Raw genomic sequence first — 12,886 nt, forward strand, 5'->3', positions numbered from 1 at the left:
TCAAGCGAATGCCAATACAAATGTTATGTTACTTCAGACATTCTGTATGCAGCTTTCCACTACCCTAGCTTTAATACATGCAAAACATCTGAGTGTTTAAAAATATTATTAGGACCATTTTTCATAGAATTGTCCCTTAACAGCAGGCAGTACTAAGCATAGAGCTCAGCCAGCCATCTAGTTTCAAAGAGGGAATTATTGGTAGTAAATCTTCGAAGCTTCCAAAAATTATTTGAAACTGTTAAAAGTCACCAAAAATAGTACTGCTAGAGATAAGAATGCCATGACATCAAGATCTGAACATGAAGGGAAGGATATTCCAGACACGGGAGAACTGATGGCTGCTCCTGTAGAGCCGTGGCAATCTTGTCTTTCCTCGGGTACGTTGCAAAAGCCCCTCATTAAGCTGTGCACTTTGATGAGATAGAGCAGGTACCACACTTTGGTTAAGGGCAAAATGTCACCATTTGCCTTTTGGCCGGTATTAATTTGGTAGGAAAGAATCCCCTGTTGGGAGACAAGAAAGAAATACATCTTTGACAGGTTTTGGAAAACAAAACAAAACAAAACAAAACGCCCCACAGCTGTTTGAAGCTGCTCAGAGGCTTGGAAGGTTAGAATAAATACTTGGGGAGATAGATTAATGGGACACGCTGCAGGTGAGACACTCAAAGGTGCGTGGTAAGTATAATTTATCAGTGTGGATGGCCACTACATACGCAATATGTTTCGTACACATTATGGTCATGAGCTAAAGAACATGTGCTGCTATAAGGACTGGAAGAGCTTCTGCCTGTGGAAAGTCACAGCACCAAGCAAAATGCCCTCAGGCACCTTAGATGAAGTAAACATGCTGAGTATCTTCAGGTAAGACCACGTTTAGTTCAAAATGGTTGTTTTGAACTAGACAACAAGCAGTTAACATATCCACTGAATATATATTGTTGTCCATTATGGACTGACCTGGACCTGCCTCGCAAGCATAGTGTCAAAAACAGTCAAAAGATGTCCTTTCCTTCCAGAGAAGATCACAGTATGTAACACACATATACATACGTGTTTTAAATGCCTATCTATGTTTAGAATCATAAAATATCCTGACTTGCAAGGGACCCAAAAGGATCATAGAATATGAATCATAGAATATCCTGAGTTGGAAGGGACCCTTAAGGATCATCAAGTCCAACTCTTGACACCGCACAGGTCTACCCAAAAGTTCAAACCCTTAAGGATCATCAAATCCAACTCCTGGCTCCACACAGGACCCTCCAAAAATCAGACTTTATCTCTGAGACCATTGTCCAAATGCTTCCTGAACCATCAAGACTGCCATAATTTGTCTCATTGCATATCTTTTCAGTATGTGCTTCTTCAATATGCACATTGCTTCACCAATTTAACTTGGTGATTGATTGTGTTTCTGTCTTTATAAACTTCCTCATGGATTCATATCCTGAGTATAATTCCTGTCCCTGTACCTATCTGCACTCTCAGCAGGTGCTGTAGAGAAAAACATGAGTGAAGTCAGCCATTCCCAAGAGAAAGCAGCCAGACATAAAAATCTTCCATGACATCCCGCTGTTGTTGTGGAAAGGGCGAACACTTGATGAATACTGAGCCATTTCCGAAGTTTGGTCCCAGGGAACTATGTGCGGCGCATAGAAGCTGAGAGCTTACTCATTTCTGTGATATTCCCTGTTGATACACTGAAATATTTCTGGGATGTATTCGGAAGGAGCATGAAATACTTGCTGCAGGATGGAAAGTTAATGACTTAGCCTTGACCTGTTGTCTCAGTGACAGCTGTTACTAATATGAAATACTTCAGTGAGAATTTCAGTTTCATGTATGTGACTATATTCCTTCTTGCTGTACATAAAATATACAGGCAAGGTGTTTACATGTCCTAGAACCTGACAAGTTCTAGCAAAATTTAAGATAGTAAAAAGGGAAACACCAATTTTATTGCCACCAAGCAGGAGTCAAAATAACAAATCAACAAAATGTGATAAAGATCATGCTTGAACCAATTTGCAGAGATTTGGAGGTGTGGGAAACTGCGTGTTCAGAATCAAAACGCAGCTACAAAACTTTATATTCTCTCGTGACTTACATCATTATTCAAACTCGTGTCAAGTTATGAAGCATTAAATCTTAGAAAATGAAGTTACCAGCGTAATTAAAAGTACATCAGTGAACTCTAAAACTTCACCCACTGAAAATCTTTAGTATATTTTTCTTTTGCAAACTTGATTATTAAAGGTGAGATTATCATATTAAGAAATTAAATTTCAGTGAATTATTGGTTTCTTTGCAGTTTAAATGCATGCACAAGAAAGCTGGGCTCTGCCTGAAAATAAAATTTCAAACAAGCCCATAGAACTGTAAAGTGTTACAAGGGAAACAGTTTGTAAATTCTTATTCCATTAAACACAAAAAGTTTGAAATAAAGCAAAAAGCAAAATTCACTCACGCGAAAGGTACACCTCAAATTTTCATAACATGATAGGAATCACTAACTGAGATAAAAGCAAAATACTGCCCTATATTGCCCTGCTAAACTAAAAACTCAGCAAAACAAATGGCCTTTTCATCTGTAAGTCTTTCCATCAAAAATCACCAAAATCTTCATAAAAAACAAAGAAATCCATAGTGCACGGAATGCAAAAAAAAATAAAGGAAAATAAAATATGATAAATAAAATAAAATAAAATAAAATAAAATAAAATAAAATAAAATAAAATAAAATAAAATAAAATAATAAATAAAAATAAAATAAAAATATGCAGGAAAAGAAGACTGGATGGAGAGATAGAAGATACATCTCTCAGGCTTAACCCATTCTCATATGGTCATCTTCAGCTAATCAGTTTAGTAAATTGTCTCCGTGGTCTGCATTTTTCAGCATTTGCTGAATGTTGTACGTGATCCTTTGCTCACAGTGAGATAGGCCAGTTCGCTAGCCTAGCCTTCACGCCTTTGGCAGTTATGTGTTTCTTCAGCATAGCAGATCCCTGCCTCACAAAACCAGTTCCCAAGTAGGGATTCTTTCAAAAACGGAGAAGTTTTTCATTTACTGAGTATTAAAGTAACTACCGAAATAGTATAGCAACTCTCTAGAATTGTATTCATCACGTTGGTCAAAGCAAGGTTGAAACAATACAGGTCTGCGGCAGAAAACAAGAAGTGCAATTTGTGGATTGCTTGCTTTGCCCCCATGTTTTCTATATGTTAACTGAAACCTCATATTTCTCATTCCTTCGTTTAGTTTATTGGACACTACAATATGGTGCTTCTTTGACCTCCCAAAGGAAATATAACTCCAATATTCCAGTGCCTTCACTGCTTCTTTAAACAGTTTGTCATCCACACTCCTTTGCCTGCAATATTCATAGTTGCAAATCTCTGGAATGCACTCTTTCATAAATCTCCTCTCAGTTGTTTTAGCAATCCTTCTTCCTTTATTGGTATTAACCTTTCTTTAACCTTGTCTATCTTCAGATTTAGTCCTTTCCTTATGACATCCCAGACAAAATATCAATTTGTTTCCTATCATTCTCTCATTAAAACAGTGTTCCTTTGTTTCCTTAATTTCCTTGCCGCCTTAACTGAGTATTTACATTGGATCACTTTAAAATATTCTATAATCTAATATGGTGAATGTGATTCACAACTGATAATAATTTACATGCATATAATGCATACAGTTAAAACGGCTTTACACAGCTTCATGCAGGCCTGTGAAGCCCACTTTAAAGTCATTGATTCAGATATCTCTACAAAGGAAAGATGGGTATACAAATACATAATATGTAATAAAATAACAAAGGCAGAAAAAAATGTATTGTGATAAAGTTGAGTAACTAAATGACAAATCAATAAATTCAACATCAGTTGTGTTGAATTATCCCAGATCTGAGTGGGAACTCAGATTAAGAACTAAGACTAAGATCGCATATAAAATAAATCTAAATGTATTACAAAACACAGAGTAAGAGAGAAAAATCTTGTCAGGCTGTTCATGAAATAACCACAAGATTAAAATACAGAGTTTGTTGCTCCATACAGAATTTTATGAATTTTGGAAATAGTTGCTTGTTTCCTGTTTGTCTTGTCACCCACAATGGCACACTCTTTATTTTCTCTTGGTGGTGACCCTGGAAGCTTGCTCAAGAGCTTTAAACCAGCCTTAGGATTTAACTATGCATTTCCTTACAGTTGTGCACTTTCGCTCCATAGGGCATATATGAACTCTAAGAACATCTACAATGTTGCTAGAAGTTCTTTTTTATTTAATCTTATAAAATATTTTTTGTCATGAAATAACATGATATCAGATAAGAATACCAAGCTGAATCTCCTCACCATGAGGCTGTACAACATGGGACTCAAAGGGACCTGAAAGTAGGTGTAAGCAACCATAACTCTTTCCCACAAAGCTCTTATCAGAAATCCACTAGTCTGGGCAGAGTATTTAATACAGATATTATGGACGAAGTCCGATGTATTAAGCTGTGACATGTCCATACTTCATGTGTTCCTCTGTTCTCTGGTGTTGGGCTGCCCATCTGTGAAGGCAGGGGTGTGCAAGGGAGCCTTTTAGCTACCAGCAGCTGAGCTAGCATAAACCACAGGGTCAGCAGTGACCAATAATGCTAGCATAAGCAATTCTGCATCCGTGAATAACAGCTCAGAGCTGCTTATCTCTACTTAGTAGCTTATGACTACTACTGCAGACAGATAACCTAGATTGCTAGGTGGCCAGATCCATGATGCTAATTTATTTTCTCCTCAGCTATAGTTTGTACAGATGAGAATGGAAAAATAATTAGTATTACCAATCCTAAAATGTAAGCATTTAGATATACTATCTATTCTCTATTTCCCAAATATCAAAAGCCCTCTTACTTGCTCATTAACAAGGCTCTTACTTCAGATATTCAGATTGTAGAAATTGACTGAAGAGACAACTAGATTTGGAATAACTCCAGAAATAGGTGGTATTTGACTGTACGAGAACAGAGGTGGTAACCTTTTCACCCACTATCTCCACCTATGCCTGAAAGAAAAATGTATCCAGACTGACCTCACCAAAACGCTGATAACCTAAGCATCCGTTTCTGACCCATCTAGAAAATGATGGGCTCTCTCACTGAAGCCACAGTGCTTTGCATACCATAGGCAGTAAAACTATATTCAAAATAAATCTATTAGGCAAGGAATTTTGTAAAGAGTGCACTGGAAGAACAACGAGTCTTCTGGCTGGCTAAAGACATTTACTTTCTCCCTCCAAGTGGCAATTTTTCCCCATCTGTTAGATGAGCATAGTGATACTGGCATTTTAAAATGATCTAGGAACAAGGGCTAAGGAACATGATGTGAAAAATCGTTCCAATCATTACTGTAGAGTCAAAAAGATAGCTGAAAGATAGCCAGGAAGCCTGGTTCCTCTGTCATCGCTATCTGGATTTATGATTTCTAGGAAGACATTAACCTTTGGCTTTCTCATGTGCTAACTAAATGCCACAAGGCCATAGTTAAAAGTAAAAAATTCAAAGTGTCAGTAGGAACTCACAGGAGGAGGCATCCGGGATGCAAAAAAGGCTGCTGGGTGGTTTCCAGTGAGTATAGTTACTGGAAGCATACAGGATACATGCTTTAAGTGTGGTAGTATGTAGCTGTGCATTATAGCATAGGAAAGGCTGCAAACAAGTAACTAATTAAGTTAAGGGGACATCATCTGTCGTTAGTGGTTCCAAATCCCTCACTATTCAAAACCAATGTAGGGGATGTAGCGATACTTGTCACCTCCCAGAAATCTGCTCCAGGCTACAGGGGTGCAAGCCAAGCTGGTGATGGGAACAGATGGCCAGAAGGACCAAGGGCTTGGCCCCCATCTGGATTTTTTCTCTGGCTGCAACAGAGGGGAGCAAAAACTCGGTGGGATGTGGCACCTCTGTTGCCAGAGGTGCCCTTGAGCTGATGCTGCCATCTGGGTGATTCGCACTTCACCAGGCACACTTTTCAGAGGGGGCTGCTCTGTACCCATGGCAGAAATTACAAATGGAGCATGATCAAGTCATGCTCTGGGTCGTGCCAATGCACTAACATGCATGGGAAAGACATGTGACGACTGGTCTGTAACTGGGCAATGGTGTGATATGCATTCAGCATGTAATAAATTAATTCTAAGTAAGAAACAGCAGGGAGAAAACACAAGACGCATGTTCTTTTAAGAAAGTCTGTGAACACTGAGGAAAAGGTTTTAAAATGCCATTTTGCTAGATTTAACAGCACAAAAAATTATAGAAGAATTTACTAGTTCATATTCAGAAAACTTGTAACTAGTTAAGATCTAGAGTAGTCATTCTACGCCAGTTACAAACAATGATATAATTGAAAAGAACACAACTGTGCTACATTGTCCATAATAACAACACTATTTTTTCTGGATTTGAAGTTATGTACAACTGATATCTCATGCAGCTCATCATCAGCTTTTCTTCATATCCACATGATAAAATTCCTGAGCCTGTATGTGCCAAAACTCATTTCTCATATTAAGTTTAGGACTTCTGCAGTATTGCAATTTAAAAAGAGGCTGGTCTAATGGTGGCTTGTTAGGAGCTTCCTTCAGGCTCCAGAAACTCTGTACTGCTGTACAGCACAGCTGCATGCCCAGCAAAATCTCGTGTACAGCCTTTGCTGGTAGCCTGGCAGAGCAGCTGGTCCTCTGCTTCACGCCAGGCAGACCACTCCAGCAAGTGACAGCGCAGCTGATGTGCACGACACTAAGTGCAAGCCTAACTGGCTTTCCAGAATCAGGGCAAAATTTCTCAGCAGCTAACTAAAGCTTGTGGTTGAGTGGGAAATGATGGCCTGAGTCTTTGACCACATTGCCGGCATAGAGCAAGCCAGAAAATCTGGCTTTCGGCCCCCTGATTCCTCTGCTTTATCAGTCACCGGGTCTGTCTCTTCATCCTTCTGGTTATTTATGTCTCTGCATTAATGTTCCTGATGACAGGGAAGACATTAGACTTACGTGGTCCAGCTCAGACCATTCAGTAATGAGATGTTTCCTCCTGAATCCCCTGAAGCACACAGACACTGCAGGTAAGGCTATGCTTCTTTAGATGTTGTATCCATATTACAAGGCTTAACTGCTTACTAGTTACATGAGCATATTTTTTTTTCTCCATGTAGAAGCTCTGGTGGGAGATGTTTGAAGATTTTTGACATATTTCCCCAGTGGATAGGTAAATGTCCATTAAATTCGGATCCTCTTGACCAAAAGCCAAGGGTAGAAGAAGGTAATGCTTTTCTAGCCTATAGCTGGCAGTCAGACAACCCTCAGGATGTCTAATTTCTCAGAGACTTACTGCGAAAATGAATCTTCTTAGTCCTGTCTATTACAAAATAAGCTATTTTCCCAGCAAAAATCACCTTGGCTTTATTTATTTATTTTTTTTTCCAGAACCCTTCAGAAGCTTGTAAATACTTTGGAGTATTTTGTGAAGGAAGGTACTATGTGCATTTAACAATAATTAGATTTTCTCTGGTAACAGCTATTTAGAGTCCAGGTTGTCTTGCAGTTAAGCAGTAACAATCAAGGAACAGAGCATTTCCTAAGAATTAATGACTGACTGGGCAGCGTTTAAAGCCTGAGGTACAGCCAAAGGCTATTAACTCCAGCTGGTCATTAAAAATCCTTCGGAAATACCTTGCTCTAAGGTCAGTATTACTGTTAAAACAAATGTAGGCAGATGGATTTATTTCACGGGTTGCATTTTCAGTTGGTATGCAGAGGGCTTTTCTGGAGAATTTACACCTTCGTAACATTAACCAGCCAATTACTTGAGTCACCTCTCAGCATTCCAGTCTTCATACACTTTTAATTACACTTCTTATGAAAAATGGAAGCAGAGCACTCTGACTTTTCAGATCAGTTTATATGATTATCATTTCAGATCTCTTAGCAGACATGGGATGTTTTTTGCCTCCCAAGCAAACAAACAAAACATTGCAATGTACATACATTTGCCAAGAAGTAAGGACTCCATCTTCTTCTCCTCATTATCTAGCGTGTTTGCACAAAGACATGATCATTCAGAATACCAGCTGGCCAACAGGCCAAAATGAAAATTTAACAGAGGCTGGGTTTTATAGGCTTTAACAAGGGCCTATAAATAATAAATAATTCCATTTAAAACATCTTCTGGGGAGACAATGTAGTAGCAGAAAAGAATTCAAGAAAATACATTTGGAATTGATTTGCTGGAACAGAAAAGGAGCATTCAGTGGAAGTATTCCTGCTCATAAGTGGAGATGGGAACTGCACAGTTTTGAATAAAACAGGAATTGATTTAAGCACTACAAACTACTGAATAATTCTTGGGTCTTATGTTCCTGACAAATCAGTTATCTTTCAGGATAGCCATCCACACACAGCTTTTTACTTTTGTAATGTTCTGATTCAAAGGGAAAAAAGAAACAACATTAAAAACATAAAAACATTGCTGAAATATTGCTACTGCTGGGAGACAGAAGGAGGAGAAGAAATTCTGGAAGTTTAGTAGGAAAAAATAAAACAAAACAAAATCTGTTTTATGTATTTGTACTGTGATACCACAAAGAAGTCGTGGTACAGATAAGGTTAAATCTTCCATATTGCCAATTGTATAACATTTGAATCTGTAATCTCACTGATGATTTTCAGACTAAAAGTTAGACTACTTATGTGGAGCTTCCAAGTTTGGCCAGTGCATAAAGTTAATTCTGTTTTTGTCTTCTAAAAGCCTGTTATTTCACCAAAATTTCACTCCCTGAATGATTACCTTTTGAGAGAGGTGGCAGGGCTCCAAGCTTTGGCCTTCGACTTCAGCACTTAATGGTAGGATAAAAGTGAGTATCAGCACATCCCTGGTAGCTGTTGTTGGAATCGCTGTCAGTAAATAGGGTAGTTCTTAAAGCTAGTCCTCCTGCTGGGCACACAGTGTTTCAACTGTGAAAATAATTATTTTCTTACAGCGCTCAGAGCTGCAGAGCAAAAGATAATTCCAGTTCTGTCAATGTCCTGTTCTACTAAAAATCTCATGTCGTTTCTAGTGGAATACTCTTACAACTGTTTGGTTTCTCTCCATACACACATACACCCCAATACCCTTTCCATCCTATTTTGATATTACTTCCACTAACATAAAGGTTTCCTCTATGTCCAGCTGAAAAACTTTTCACCATCCCAGCGATGTGCATGCATGTTATCTGAAGGCTTCTGAATATCTCAAACCCAGCCTCTATTGAGCTTGGTAGGATTCAGAGCGAGTCCTAAGGCACAAATCCTGTAAACAGTTACACATCTGCTTAATTTTACAGACTTGAGAGTCCTCTGGGAGTTAAGCACTTAATAAACATTTGCAGAATTGAAGCTTAAGTATTTTTTATTGTAATACATTATTATGCATATAGGAGTATGATCATATCCTGTGATGCTATTGTCTGTTCACAATGTAAATTTTCCTTCTCTGCCACCAGCATCTGATGGTGGTAGCCAAATGCAATCCATGAAGTCAGCCTCCCAGCCTGAATTCAGGGCAGTCTAAGAAATTCAAGTTTCTGCAACAGGAAAAAAAAAGGCACTTTCCTAGTTAAGGCTGAAATAGTTGCAAATGCTGCTTGTGCCTGGGCATGAATTATGGACTTTTATAGACTGTTTGGAAATCTGTGCTTTTAGAGTAAGAGACAGTGTGTATAAAACCAAATTTTGTCCTTCTAAATGTGCTTTCGAGATGAAACATCCACCCCTCCGACATTAACTGGATAAGTTGCAGCAGTTAGAGTGAAAGGATGCCAAGACTAAACTATTTACTTAAAGGATTCCAATTTGTCCAAGCACCAAATGGTTTAAGTCTCTCAACCAGACAATTAATAATAAAACCACCATTCCAAAACACAATTTAGCACCCCAGATATATACCCGAGTTTAGCACTATCTGATTGTCCAACATGTTGCACATTGCTCCGAACAAAAATTTCTCACCAAATGGATAGCTTCAAGCCTGAAATCCGTACCAGACGTTCAGAAGGGATACTGGCAAAAGATATAAATGCCTCTAGGTTTTAAACTACTCTTTATCTTTCTGTGGACAAACAGGAAAAAAAAAATCTTTGAAAAAATATATATTTTTTCTATGTTGGGGTATCCCAAGAACTAACACTTTTCTATACTAATCAGGTTTTAGGCAGAAGCCTTTCCTTGTGAGCATAGCTACATGTCCCTCGACTGGATATAAAGTGTTGGTTTTTTTTTGTTGGTTGGTTGGTTGGTTTTTCCTAAGCTGAATATGTCACATCAAAATAAAAAGAAGCCTTCTCATAGCACTATATCTTAGCATTTGTTATTTGTACATTACCTGACACCCATTTAGGTGGCTCGGCTCAATAAGTGTCACAGTTTTTAATGTGGATGAAAGATGGAAATAGGGGCAAACCCAAGGGAAATCCAAGTGAAAAACAAGTGAAAATATATGACCGATATGGAGGTCCAAAACGAAATGCTGAAAACAAGAAGTGAACACAAATTTCTGTATTTTGACAAAATAAATACAACCACTGCAGAAACCTTCAGAAGTTATGGGCCTTACCAAGCAGCATCCACTAAATTCAGTTTATAATTTTAGACGAAAACAAATTGGAACAGCTAATGCTCATACAGCAATGTGGCTGGGTTTCATGAAGGGTTAAACTAATCCATGAGCAGAGATCCTGGGCTTAACTGCAGCAACAGAACCACTGACGATCATACCCAAAATAACAGATCAGGCGTATGCCTAGTAGGAGGAGGAGTTCTGGAAGGTAGTGTGTATGTCTTGGAGTCCCTGCAGCATTTCATGGGGAAGGTAGAGCATCCTCGCGAACAGGATCCCAAGTACACTTTTCTTTATTCCCAGGGACTTCCTCAGTTCTATCTGTAAGCAACCTCACACGCCTTAAAAATGTTAGAGAGAACCTAACAGAGGCACTTTCACATTAGACTCCTAGAATGAGTATAAATCATTATACATAGCAGCATACAAAGGCATACATTTTATAGAGACAGAGTCTTCTTTCAACAGCTTGCAAACAACATGCAGTTTCAAATTCCATACTCTCTGGAGTGCTGTACACCATTGTCCCCTGGCTATGATAATAAACAGCTCAAATAAATGGGCATGCAGCTAGGCAGACCAGGCTTATCAGAGGGCTTGGGAAAGAGGACCAGTATTCTGGCTATGTTTCTGCTGCCCCAGCGAATGCATTTTCAGCAGCAAGTTTTGTTACACATATGATGCTGTAGAAGTAAGTATCTGCTTGGGCTACTTCATCTAAAGCCTTTGCACATAGCACAAATCCTGCTGTCAGATTTGCACGTTCACTTCAGCTCATCTCTTCTTAACTAGTTGCAAAGAAGTCCTTTCTCGGTTCCTCCTTCCACGCTGCTAAACATGGAACTGATTTCAGGGAAAATTTCAGCACAGCGGAATTAAAATCCTAATAAAGATATAGGAGGCAGTTTAAATCAAGTGCAATTGTATGGAGCTGAGAGTCACACATTTTTTTTACTAGTCTAAAAGATCATGCTGCCAGTCCTTTCATTGATTTTCTAATTACAGGATCACTCAAAATCCAGTCACCCTAAACAAGCAATAAGCCATTCAGAAAACCTCAGTTATAATGAGTTAATCTCTGAAGCTATCAAGGTAAATAATCCAATAAATATAGTAAAAATTGCGTTTAATATCTTATAAGGGGCAGATCAGAGATCTGTGTTTTCCATTAGAGTGGCAGAATGGATCTTAATAAGAGGGCCTTATTATGAAATATGCTTCAGCTCAAAACTCTGCAGAGAAAACGCCCTGACCCTATGCATTGTTTTAGGAGATCATATTGGATCAAAGGTGCACTGGGATGTGAAAAGTCTGTGATGGATGAAAGGCTTAGATTTTATCAGTTATTACAAGATATAATCATAAAGAATGGGGAAGGATTCATGGCACACAATAAATGAGATGTGCAGGCATTTTTAATTTTAAAAAGAGATTAAAGGACTCTCCAATAGCAGTGTGCCGTGTAAATTACTTCAAACCATTTTGATTTTCATGTATTTTTGAAAGACAATACAGCTACCTCTGTTCTCCTGTGAATGCGGCACTCCTGAGAACGCAGAACAGCGGCTGAACAGATGAACAGATTGAATTTAAGCTGTGATTTACAGCAGTGAATGTTTCCAGAGCCCACTTCCTTTGGAACAAAGCGTAGCAGAAAAGAAAAGCTTTGATAACTCTTTCCTACCTCTATAGGGTGGAACAAAGGGGCCATCATCCAACACAGAAATCACAGCTGAGCTCTCAGTGCTCCTGAAATTTTGGTGACCTGTTCTGGTGCCTAAATAAAATTCTATGGACCTGGAGAGACACATAGGAAAAACCAAAGCCAGACGAGCCTTTTAGGAAGGCAGAAATCCCCATCCACTTGCTGCAGTTCACTGCGTCACAGTGTATTTCTCTTTCCTTGTTGCTTTGAAGAGGTGTTTTGTTCTCGAAGCTTTAGAGAAACAAATGTTCAGGACGTTAACTCAGTGAGAAGTGCTCTTTGTCACAGACGGTAGATGTGCATTGATGAATCTGAAAGCAGAATTTCTGAAGTTAAAGAATATGCTTAATTGTATGGTGTTCTTAGCAAGGTTATACTCTTATTGACTGCCTGTCATGACACCCCGACACTCCACTTGCCTATTAATTCCTTCTTTATAAATAAGATGACAATTACAAATTTGATATTGCAAAAAAGGAACCGCTTTTAACTAAAACAGGAAAAAAAAGGTATAAAATTCATTCTTTACCACTGGTGA

Source organism: Anas platyrhynchos, chromosome Z (assembly GCF_047663525.1).
Source record: "Anas platyrhynchos isolate ZD024472 breed Pekin duck chromosome Z, IASCAAS_PekinDuck_T2T, whole genome shotgun sequence".
In the NCBI taxonomy this organism is placed as follows: Eukaryota; Metazoa; Chordata; class Aves; order Anseriformes; family Anatidae; genus Anas; species Anas platyrhynchos.